Source organism: Parus major, chromosome 19 (genome assembly GCF_001522545.3).
Source record: "Parus major isolate Abel chromosome 19, Parus_major1.1, whole genome shotgun sequence".
NCBI classification, from domain to species: domain Eukaryota; kingdom Metazoa; phylum Chordata; class Aves; order Passeriformes; family Paridae; genus Parus; species Parus major.
The window spans coordinates 6,144,176-6,156,367 of NC_031787.1; the positions used below are offsets into that span (position 1 = coordinate 6,144,176).

Genomic DNA, 12,192 nt, shown 5'->3' on the forward strand with positions numbered 1-12,192 from the left:
AGCTCCGGCGGGGCTCTGAGGGCAGCCGGGTCGTGCCCGCAGCTCCGGCGGGGCTCTGAGGGCAGCCGGGTCGTGCCCGCAGCTCCGGCGGGGCTGCACGGCCCAAGGCAGCGGAGGCTGGCGAAGGAGTCCCCGCTGTGACACGGCCCCACCGGAGCGCCAGGACATCCCCGGCCGCTCCCTGGGGAGAGCTCGGTCTCCTCTGGCGTAGGACAGCAGTGTTACTTCAGGACATGTGTAGCTCAAAAGGGCTCTGAAAATATCCACAATATTCCGTCACAAATTCGAACTTGGTTCGTGTGAAATCATGCACAAACCTTAGCTCTGGGGAGTTCTGTTTGGTGATAAGGTGAGAAATGTTGCTTTTCCTTTTGGCAAACAAGGTGCAATGAGCATTTAAAAAAATCTGTTCCTTGCTGGTGTTGATTTTTTCTTCACTTGTTTTATTTTCTTGTTCTTGTGGACTAGAAGCAGTTTTCATCTTCACAAATGACAATAAGAGTGCCTTAAAAACACCTTTCTTCTTATTTGATACTTTTCTATTTTAAGCAACCCTAGGTTTTAAAATCTATGAGAAATAGTTGTCTTGGTTTCAATAAGATGCATGGAATTATTCTATTTCAATGACTGAAAACTACTTTTAAAAATAAGTAAATGGTGCATTGGTATAAAGTCTTCCTGAGATCCCAAAACACAACGTTTTAGAGGTCCCAAAGTAATAAATTTTCTTTTCTGTTTTAGTCCTTTTTTTTCTCTGTCCTGCTTATGTCTTAGTGTAGGTAGGTTCAAATAACGATTTAAACGGATGGTTTTATTACTTCCATACTTCATTAGACGAAGTTCAACAACTTTCCTCTAAATCCCACTGCCCTCTACTGGCTGCACCAGCAGGGCCCACCTGCCCGCTGCTATTCCTTCTTTTTTTGTCCTTGAAGTTTTTAAAATTGTTTTTGCTTTTTGTTGTTTTGTTTTTGTTTGGTTGTGTTTTTTTGTTTGGGGGTATTTTCCCCCCTTTTATTTTAAGGTCAAAACCAGTGAAAAAGCACGTGGTTAAAATCTGCTACAGGAGGATCTTGACGACGTAGGGGAGGTTGCTGGTAGGATGAGCTCCCTAAGGAACCCTCAACTTAAGATTTCAATCTTCTTGATCCAAAATACCCTTGCTGGGTTGATTTCGGAGTCACACAGCAAAGCCTAATTTCCAAAGACCTAAAGGGAAAAAAACATATGTTGGATTGGGAATTTCAGCACTGAGAGTTTAAATGTGTAGTTGAAATATTGCTTTGGCTTTCTTTCCCCTTTCCCTCAGTTTTGGAGAAAATTCTGGGTTGCTATTTATTTGTAAATAAAATATTTTAGCAAGAATTTTGTAAATATGTTTATATAAATTATACTTATTTATGGGTATTAATATATAATTATATGTTATTCCACCCCTTAGATATTTAATAGTTTTCTCCCCTTCCCATTCATGCTGTTCCATGTTCTACAGACAAATTCTGGTGCCTGACTATTTGAATAATCTCATCTGCCAGAACAGATTTTTTGCGTGGGTGAAATCAGATGGAGGATTAAGGATTAAGGATTTGAAATATGAGAGTCCAATACATCTTTGATAAACAGGTTGTTCAAATGAAACTTTCAGCTGTTTCTTTTTCTGAAGCCTGTGAACCTTCATCACTGCAGAGTGTGTAGCTGATGCATCCGACCCTCTTCCTTCTCCCTGACTGCTGTCCCTGAAAGCCACTCTCTTATCCTGGAGCTGTTCCGTCCAGTGCAAAACTCAGGTTATTTTTAACCTTGCCTAGTCCCACGAAATGAAACATTTTGAATTCGAGTGAGTGTGACGGCAGCAGCAGGCGCAGATATCCTGAGCTATTGTGCTGCTCCAAGGAGCTCGGTGTCTGTTTCAGCAGAGGGCAGCACATGGTGACACTGGATAATTGCGTTTCACTTGACCTTTACAGTGATTCAGTGACTCCCACACTTCAGTATTCTCCAGACAGGGTAAATCTTGGAAATAATGAGGGGTTTGTCAGAAATCCTGCTTTTGCATATGTCTTGGTTGTAGAGTTCCCAGGTTTTGAATAGACTCAAGCAGTGTTATTAAAAAATTAAAATAAGTTTTCACAGTCCTCAACTTTTATTTCGTCAAACTGCCAGTTCCAGAGTATTTTGTGAAGTTATTCAGCTGGGCAAGAAGTGACTGAAGCTGGAAGTCAACAAGGATTAGATCAAATCCATTCTTTTTCACCATTCATATCTGTGGGCACCATTTTTTCTAGATCAGAACTGTCATGATGTAAGGGTGAATAAGAAGAGGTAAATTAGTAGGTATTTTAATGAAAAAAGGAAAAGCTTTTAATCACCACAAGCAGAAGAAAGTGGGGCTGCTTTGCAGGTGGTCACACTGCTGATCTCACCTGCTGTGTACAAAGAGGTTTCCAGTGGCTGCAAAAGGGAAGGTGCTGGGACCTGCTGGGCTTTGTTTCCATGCTATGGTGTTCTCATCTATACATTAAATTTAATTCTTTCCTACTCCTCACTAACCTTGTAAATGTAGTATTTTGTCTTCTTTTCTTTAAGAGACTTTAGGTCTGAAAGTGCACTGGAGAAGTGAAGTGCTTTGTGAAATAGATCTAATTTCAGTGAAGGAAAGCTGTGCTTCAGGCTCTGTACTTTCCTTGGCTTTTGAGTTTAACAAATTTATTTGTTTGAGACAACTGGGTTGTTTATTTTCTTCTAAAGTGCCTTTCAGTGTTGGAGAATACTGTGTCTCTACCATGGCAAATAGATTAAAGTACTAAGAAAAAGGTAAGATTATAGGTAGGTGGCAAGTATATTTGAGTTAAAACTCAAAAGGTATCCTGACTCACTGTTTTGTTTTTTTTTTGCTTTAGGTCAATATAAAATAGACTGCAGAGAGAGATCTTGGACTAAAATCCCCTTTTAGAATCAGCAGACTTGTTCCTTATGACTGTGCTCTGTAACTCAGAGAGAAGGAACAGGATGTGGCTTTTCGAGATGAGTGTTTGATCCTGTCTGCTCTCCCTAAAGTTTTAGATCTCAAAGTCTGCACCCCTTTTGAAAGTAAGGTGGTTTCTTTGTGTTTGTTCCACTTCAGCTAGGTACTCCCTCTCCTCTTCACAGTTTGCCCAATATTGCACATACTTTTGTTTTCACCTATAAAATTTGAAACATGCTTGTGTTGTCTATAAACAGTTTCAGGCATCATCATCTCCCAGAGCTTTCAGCTGTTGCTATAGAAGCCTAAATTCTCTTTGAGAGAACTTTCCAATAGAAAGAAGTTGATACTGCAGGAAAGTTGTCATGGAAATATGCAGCAAAAAGGGAAAGGAAATCTCAGTTTGATGACTATTACACAGGCTTACCCAGCCTGGTGAAGTGGCTCCCTATCTGGAGATCTGCTTCTGCCCATTCTCTTGGTTGTGTTCCAGTGGATTGGAAAGCTGGGGACTCAAACCTAAAGAAATAAATTATTTAACATTTGTGTAACCACACATACCTCTTCAACTCAGAGAGCTTTATCCAGATTTGAGTTTCCAGTTGATGACAGACCAGGAGATTCCCAGCAGTCTGGCTCTAATGGGGGATGGAGCTGTGGCACAGCTCTTTCTTATATTTATGGCAATGACCACTCTGAAAGGATTTACTGATGTACCACAATTGAAATAAAGCTTTCAGAACCAATTTTTAAATGACAAACAAAAAATAGTTTATTCTTCAAGCTTCAGTGCCATTCCAGATTTGAACAGGAGCCCTTTGTGTCCAGCTAAATGATGGGATAAGCAGATCCCATCCCATAAATTTCTTATACCATCACCAAGTTTGGTTTGCTCTCTGGTTTCAAGCTTTTTGTGCCCCTTTTCTGAAGCCTCCTGATATCTAATAAATGTGATTATGAGTGAGCTGCCTTTAAATATCTATTACCAGAGTCACCATGGTAACTGCTGTAAGAGTTTCTTGCTGGTAAAAGGTTTCCAGCTCCCCGAGATACAGCAGGGCAAAATGCTTAGGCTGTTGTTTTCACAGTTTGAATGAGATCAAAGAAGACAAAATAACATATTCCTGATTTTTGAAAGCACTGGATGTTAGTGGGACTGAAAGTAATAAGATTTATTCTGGAGCCTGTCCTCAGGAATAGAGGACAGTTCCACAGGCAGGGACAGCGCAGGCTTTCCTTGGACAGCAAGCTCCTGCAGGAACGGGAAGATGTCACTCCCTCTGGCTGAGCCAACACTTGGCCTTTCTTTCAATGCTATCAACAAGTGAACTAATTAACCCTAATGAAGGATGCAAAATTGTGATATTCCACCTGCCACAGGAGCAGGCAAAGTTGCTGAGTGATTCAATGGGGAGTAGAAAAAATTGAACTGGCTTGTGTGTTCTCAAACTGCTCCATTTTCCTCTTGGCCTTCAGCTGCTGTGTACCACGGCAGTGGTGTTAGCTGGGCAATATTCAGAGTGATTTCCCTGCTGTCCTGATTTCCAAATCTTCCTCTTCCCTTCTCTCACATCTGCTTTCTGTTCTGAGCTCCTGTTGTATAGCCAGTCAATCCTTTGCTCTGTAATGACAGCTGTTTCTATAGGCTTCCACATGACAGAGTCACTAATGTCCCTCATGAAAACTGTTACCTCAGGGGGTTGTTTTGCTTTCGTTTATTTATTTACTTATGGTAAACAGGTCACAAACTCCATAGGAGTTTCTTCTTCCTTTTCATGCAGTCTGTTCTCTTGCTTCATTGCCCTCTCACTTTAATATCTGCTGGAGATTTTAAATTATCACTTGCTTTTATAGGAACACAGAAAACTGAGCACCTATTCCTGCTGCTTTCCCACTTGATTGCCTGTGCCTCCTGCTTCTGGCATTTAGGTTTTTTGGTAAGGGAGGCTTCTGCTCTGGTAATGAGCTGTTTGGTGTGGCTGTGCTGCATGGAAAAATGAGACCTTGAGGAGAGGAGCAGTTTGCATCCACTTTTGTGTGGGGGGACAACTGATGCAGCAAAGCCAGCACGAGTGGCACTGAGCACGTTTGATGGGAAGATTGTGCCTGCAGGATGAGCTCATGCTGGTGAAGTGTTGATATTTGTCCTTACCTGCCTCATAGGCAACATGAGCCACATGCCAAGATCTTTTTTGCTGAGCTTAAGGAATGCTTCTAATTCATTTTAGTTATAAGGTTTATTGAGTGCCAGATTTGCACCAAGGGTTTAAAATCTGAAGTGATTATGATCACTGACCTAGAGATCCAAGGAAGTAATTTCGTAAGAAGTCTTGAAAGCAGAACCTGGGTCTCAGAATGGAATTTGCCTGCATTATACCATTACTTGTTTCTTAATGGTTCTTCTCTAGCATTGTGGTTAAAGCTGGGAGAATCTCAGTGTTTGGGCACTTCAGATTTCAACTGTATGGTTCAATTTCTCAAGCCTGCTAAGCTGATTTAAAAGTTTAAGCAGTAGCAAACTTGTTTGTTCATACAAGATGTCTAGAAGAAAGGAATTGTTGAACTTTAATTTAGATTCTCCTTTTTTTCTGGATTTGATTACATCATCAAAGCCAAATTTCTATGCTGAATCTGGGTGCCTCTGTATAACATGTCTGTCAAAATTGCTGATTTATATGGGAGTTAAAATCAATGAGACTGTAGACCCTTGCTAATTTGTGATATTTATTCAGTAATTTAGGTGCTTTTATTTCCTGACATGTAGATAGTAATGATAATAGATGAGTTAGTAAACTACTGCAATGATCAAGTGAATCTGATCGAGTGTCTGTAAAAGATGCCAAGAGGAAACACGAGATAGGAACTCCAAGGCATTGCTGTGTGGGGAATCAAATATTGCCAAGAGCCTTTTTTCTGCAATCCTAATCTGCATTAAAGGCCTTGTTCCTCTCCTGGGACTTGAAGTCCTCGTGCTTCCGGAGCTCCCTCTGTGGATTTGTCCTGGTTTGGTTCCTGCTGCGTTCCCCGTGATGATCCCACAGCTCCGCTCCCGTTCCGGCTGTCGGCACTTCCAGCACGAATCCCTCGGAAACAAAGCCGATGCCTCAGGTCTGTCATTTGCATCCCTCTGAAACGCACCGAGAAGTTCAAAGCAGTGGGACATTGCTCCAGAATCCCATCGGGGTTTTTAATTCCAAGGCAGCCTCCAGCACGTGTCTTCTCCAGTACTTCATTTTGCTCTGCAGCTCTGCATTGTCAGTGTTTTAATGGAATGTTTTTCTGTTCCGGGCTCCTTGGAGTTTCTAACCTGTTGGAATTTCTCTCCCGTTAGGTGATAAAATGCCAGCTTTTCCAGCATGAGATCCCTCTGAGACAAGTAAAGGGAGCAAGTAGGGTTGTGCAGGATTTTGCCCGGGTGTAGGCAGTAAAAACTTGCTGTGCTACTTGAATATGGTAATTCTCTATGAATTGTTAATGAGTGCCACATTATAACCTATATAGCAGAAAACAGCAAGGAATAATGAAATAGAAAGTTACCCCCTTTCCCTTAAGTCTTGCTTTTAATTATTGAAATAAAATTTTAAAAAATCAGTTAGTAAAAAAGAACAAAAGGAACAGTCTAAGTCTTATTGTCCTCTTTTGGGGAAGAGTGCTTAGTATTGCCTTTTTTGCATGTTTAGATTTACCCACATTTTGAATAATAGGGTGACTGCAGGAAAGCTTTTCTTGGTTGTTGATGATGCCTAAGGAAGTAGAGACATTTGAAAATTGCAAAGAATAATAAACTTTGCGTAAATGTGTGCAAAAGTGATCAGTGATTTTTATTTTAAGTACATGAAGTGTGATGAGTATTTCTTTGCTACATAGATTTCCTTCCTCATTTTGCCTTTCTCTGTGGATTGGCTTTTTTTTTTTTTTTTTTTGGGAGGGGTAGATAAATATTTGTTAACTCTTGAGTGTTCTACTCGGAAATGACAGAAATACTGAAAAATGCTGGCACATCTTACAGACTACTTTTGAAACAGGCAGTTTCCTAATTCTATTTTTGACTGACTCAGTGGCTGTTCCCTTGGAAATTCTCAAGTTGTTGTCTGGTCTTCTGAAATTTTGGCAATATGCACCAGAGGAAGCTGTTTTTCTTGTCTCCTATAGCACTCTATGTTCCATAAAGCATTATCTGCCTTTTTTCACTCCAGTTTAATTATTGTAGCCTCTTCCAGCAACAAGCATTTTCTCCACTTGCAGGTCAAAGCTGGTAGCCACAGGCTGAGCTCCTCAGGTGTTGAGTAGGAACACAAAAATGTGAGTAGTCTCTTGAGAACAGCGAAGGAAAAATAAATCCCAGTTGTCCAAGCCAGCTCACACAGCTTGCTTGTGCTGGTGGAGCCTTTTGGCAGCAGTTGCAGCAGTTCCATCCACACATTTGATCAGCAGCATCTTGTTGACTGAGCAGCAGTTGTTTTTGTCAAAATGGAAAGTGGTGCCCCGTGATTCACTCTGCAAACGTCCACCAGCGGCGTGAACTTCCAGACATCTGCACTGCAACTGAGAAAATAAAGAAGTTGGGATCAGTTATGTCCAAAAGGGAAGAAAGCACAGAGTAAATGCTGTCCCAAAGCCATGGCCTGACTCCACTAATGCTCACTGTCTGATGCAGGCTTGCCTTTGTAATTGCTTTTGGTTTGCTAACTCCAGACAGCAATGTCCCAAGCCTTACAGCTGAATTAGGGAGTTGCTTTAAAAAGACATTGTTATTGACATAATAGCCTTGTTTATGGAATTTCTCTCCCTTGTAATTAAGATTGTTTCATGCACAAATGCAGTTAAATATGGCATAAATATCTGTAAATGCAAAGTTATTTTAAACCTCGTTCCTTATGTGAGCCTTTTTTCCACACTATTCATTTGCTTCTCAAATGGGCTGTGCCACTCAAAATTCTGCCCTTTGCCCATTTTATTCCATCCTTATCCATGTTTGTTCTGGTGGAATTGTACCATTAATGCAGTTTGCAACATAAAGCCTTGAAATTCCTCAAATGCAGCATTTTAAAGGTATTAATGGTGAGGTTTGATCTTATTTTCTCATACCTTGTAGGGAAGTTGTGGGAGCAAGTGCATTGAGCAGAATGCAGGCAATATGTTCACTGTTATTTTGTCTGTCAACCGATTTTGCCAGCTGGGTGAGAAGCTAAGCAGATACTTGAGAAAAGTTTATATTGCTACTTTAAATTGTTTTCTCACCCTTGCTGTGTGAAAGTAATCATGGATAAGGTCCTGGCTTTCTTTGAGCCTGGCCAACTCATTTTAGCTGTTTGTTTCTGGGCTGTTTTTTCATTAAACAGAAAGGCAATTTATCAACTCAGAAAGTTTTATGCTGTATAATTATTTGGTCTAAGTAAGGAGATTGGGTAATTATAGCCATAAGGGCTACCAGAAAACCTCTAAATAAACAAATATACTGTCTGGTCTTGTTGGGTTTGGGGAAATTCTCCACCACAATTCCAGGCTGTCTCCCCAAGCTGAAGTATGTAAATGTTGTGACTGTCTCCTTACAGCCAAGCATTTAATTTTCATGTTTCGGTCAAGTTATATTTATCAAATGTATCCCAAAGATATTTGAGAGTGTAATCCAGGAGCTCATCTTGCCTCCCCACTCCCTCATCTCAGTTCTTTATTTCTCTTGGCTGGAGGACAGGAAAACCTATCAAGCTGCCAACACTGTTATCCCTTGGAGCCCAGACAAACTCACCAGCAATGGCAGAGGGGCAGAATGCTGCACTCTGAAGAGGGTTTTGTTTCTTCAGCCAAAGAAGCTTCTCAGCAGGGTGTCTGCACATGATGTCCCTCTCATTTGTGAGCTCAGGGTCCAGGTACCTGCAGCTGTTTGCCCTGAGCTGGTATTTTTGAGCTGCATCTGTTGAGTTGTGAAGGTGGTCCATGATCAGAGCAGAGGGATGAGCTGCAGTCCCTCCCTCCCCTGGGTACCCAAGTGACCGCATTTCCTATGCCTGCATCATGTGTGGGCTCACTTCCTGGGGGAGGAGGAACATTGCATTCAGATCAAGTATCTACAGGAACTTCCTCCTTATCTGAGCTGTGAATAATCTCGAGAACTCTGAGTGTTGTGTGAAAATACAAAATGGGTAAGTTCTAGCAGCCGTCACACAGCCTGACCTCGGATATTGAAGAAACTGTCAAAATAGGCTGGATAGAAGGATTGATAGATTGTAGATGTTGGCAAAGTTGGAATAGCACCTGACTAAATTTAGGCACTTAACACTAATAATGTCTGCTTGAGACCTGCTAAACACAGGGCTTTATCCTGTGCTAAGTAAGTCATGGTGTGCTCTTTTGTCTTGTTCTGTCATTTTAAGATAAGGCAAGAGCTTGTTAGTCTTAAAGAAAGTTGGATCCCAAATCCATAATCTTCAGAGAAGACATGGCTTGGACTCAATCTGTTTTTAAGGTTTGGTTACTCTATGGTAACAGTAGTGGTGCCAACACTGAGCCAAAACAAATTTACTCTTGGCATAACATCAGCTTCCTTCAGGCCCCTTTGGCACCTCGAGTAAGGGGGCTGCAGTAAGGTTGGACTATTCAGATCCATCAACACTTTTTAAATATTATAAATCTTCCCTATTTCTCTACTAGAAACATCTACTGTAGTATTAACATTACTTAAATACCAGGTTCACACTGTTGGGAGGGAGAATTGCTGATCTGTGGTCACAGGCTCAATGTCTTTGGTCAGAGACACCAGGGGGTGATCAGAGCCTCTCTAGAACAGAATTGGACAAAAACCCCTGTTTTAAACATGTTGGTTTTCTGTTTGAAATTTGGATTTGATGTATTTGCATCGCCTTTGTCTCCTTCAACTTGATACTATCTCTGCTTGCTTTAACTCTGTTAAGACCTCTGGCCTTTTTCTTCCTGTTTTCAATCACGAAATTATTTTCAAAAATCTGAAGGAGTAGGAATGTTTGCAAGCATTTGTTTGCTCTTTTCCTTCATTTGCTTTCTTCTAAATAAAGAACAGATTGACCCTCTTGGGCAGCTCAAGTCACTCAGGAGACTGATTCTGGTTAGTTTTGTAAAAGCTTTAGTGCATCTTCCTTCCCTAAACCCACTTTTCCACTTTGTTGAAGCAATGATGGAGGCAAGGGAAATGTCATAAGGTGTTCTGGCTGTGATTCCTGGCACTCTGGGGGATGTATTATTGTGGAATAGAAAAAACTTTTGAAAGCTGCTTCTGTGTTTTCCTCTGAAAATGCCTTTTTTCTATGCCACCTCCTTGCCCTTTCTCCGTGGTCTGTGCCGCATGTTTTTGCTTGATTGGATCATCCAGACCATTTTGTGGTTTATGCTCTGCCCAGTGTCCAGTCCTGCACTTGGGGATGATGGGACCCTGAAAGAAGCTCTTCATCTGCTTTAAGGGTTGAAGCATCTCAGTGTTTTTGACGTAGGCTACAAATTGCTTTCTTGCATAAATCCTCCTTGCTTTGATGAAAATATAACATTTGTCATTCCCCTGAGTAAGCGAGTGCCTGTGTGTGTGTGCTGAATGCCGAGGCGCTGGTGGAGCCAGCTCACTTCTCTGTGTGAATCATTTCTCAAGCAGCTCTCTGTATCTCTCTGCAATGTGGTTTTCCTCTCAGGGAAGCACTCAAGCCCTGAATTTTCAGTCTGGCTTGCACATGCTGTCAGAAGCTAGTGGAAGACACTTTTCTTTTTAACGCAGAAAAGAGGACAAGCTTTTAATGTAAGTATTTTATTCTATTATTTTTTTTATGGTGGGAACTGTATTCTCTCTAGAAGGATTCTTGGGTCAGTAATGTATTCGTAGAGTGAACGAACCTGCTTTGCTCAAAAAAACCTTTTTCATAGTATCTCAATGTAAAACTAAATTTAATTAATTAAAAATAGGGTAAACAAGACTGTGTTAGCTGAAAACGGGCTGGAGGTGATCTAAAACCCATTACAACCACAGAAAGAAATCCCCTTATGAGAGCTGGCTACTGTATTTTCCTCCTGCTCAGCTACATAGATTTAATGACAGAAGGGGTGAATCTGCTTCTGTTCTTGCTTTCTCCTCTGGCAATTTACAGTCGTTCCCTGACAGTGAAACGAAGCAGGAGCACGAACACAGTTTCCTCTGCTGCTGCATGAGTCCAGTCAATGAAGGGCAGAAGGGAACGGGCTGCTGAGCCAGGAGCTTTGGCAGCTCATGTCTGTGGGAGCAGGGAGGGCACTGGGGGCACTCCAGGTACCTTTACAGCCCCATGGTACAGAGCTGGTCAGGTTCTCAGCAGAACCCTTTCATTACAGCACCTCAACTGTTGTCTTTAAAATTGTATTGTGGAGGAAGATTGGTCATAGAAACAATTGTAATAGTAACAGCATTTATAGAGCAGACAATATGGCAAAGTTGTAGAGATGTTAATTAAGCCCTGTGCATATGACAGTAAAGGATTAGTGGTAGAACTGGTTTGAGAACAGAGATTCTCTACCTTTTTCTCTTGTGTACACTTCCAGATATCCCCTACTGATCCTTTCTGGTTTGCATGTTTCTTTTTAAATTAAAGTGTTCTTTGCCCTGTAACCTCAGCAGGAGAGAGGATGCCTGATTTTGCTCAAGCAGTGTTGTTTGCACAGTTGGACAGGTAACTACCTCAGAAATTCCTCATCTTAACATGCACATGGCTATGTGTTACCCCTTCCCTTTCTTGTGCAGTTGTAAACCAATTTAATTTCATTTTGTATCCCACAACAGTGGGTTATTCAGTCTGTCAGTGGCCCCCAGAATCACAGCTGCAAACTGTTGGGTACTGTTGCTTAGGTATGTTCTGTTCCTGTTCATTATGAATATTTTTTAAATGCAGAAGTCCTCTGGTTTCTCCTGCAGCTTCGGAGTTATGTCCTCATCTTTGCAAAGAGCCCTTCCTGTCAGAAGTTCACGCTGTTGCTCATAAACGCTCAAAAGTTCCTGGTTTATGAACTTCAAGTGAGCTATTCTGCACTTTAAGGGGAGATAAATATCTCCTTAAGGGATAGCTTCCAGATCTCAATTATTTCTCTGCACTGTGATGGATGGAAAACGGGAGTCAGGGAAACATCCCAGCATGTGGCAATCTGTGAGGCTGCTTGCTTGTGTGCTGCGTGACAGATGTTGATTTATCTAATTTTTGCCTTTTTTTTTCTGTGGGGCTCCTTTTCAAGGCAAACAAATG

At 41.4% G+C, this 12,192-nt stretch overlaps 1 protein-coding gene and 1 long non-coding RNA gene across 6 annotated transcripts in view; one reads left to right on the forward strand and one right to left on the reverse strand.

Annotated features, from left to right (window-relative positions):
• SPECC1 (sperm antigen with calponin homology and coiled-coil domains 1) overlaps window positions 1-12,192 on the forward strand; it is an 87,321-nt gene that overhangs the window by 673 nt on the left and 74,456 nt on the right. For 2 of the 5 annotated variants that reach the window (XM_019008615.2, XM_015646483.3), the window contains exon 1: window positions 10,562-10,724. The exons of 1 other annotated variant lie outside the window; for it this stretch is intronic. The gene's annotated coding sequence lies outside the window, so the exon portion shown is untranslated. Of the gene's footprint in view, window positions 1-10,560; window positions 10,725-12,192 lie in introns of those variants that run through there. 2 more of the 5 variants (XM_033518867.1, XM_015646484.3) reach the window with 2 other exon arrangements.
• On the reverse strand, window positions 5,677-9,079 carry LOC107212810. The gene is made up of 2 exons (XR_001524546.2): window positions 8,715-9,079; window positions 5,677-7,510 (listed from the first exon to the last, which is right to left on the reverse strand). It is a non-coding gene; the product is annotated as an uncharacterized LOC107212810 (long non-coding RNA).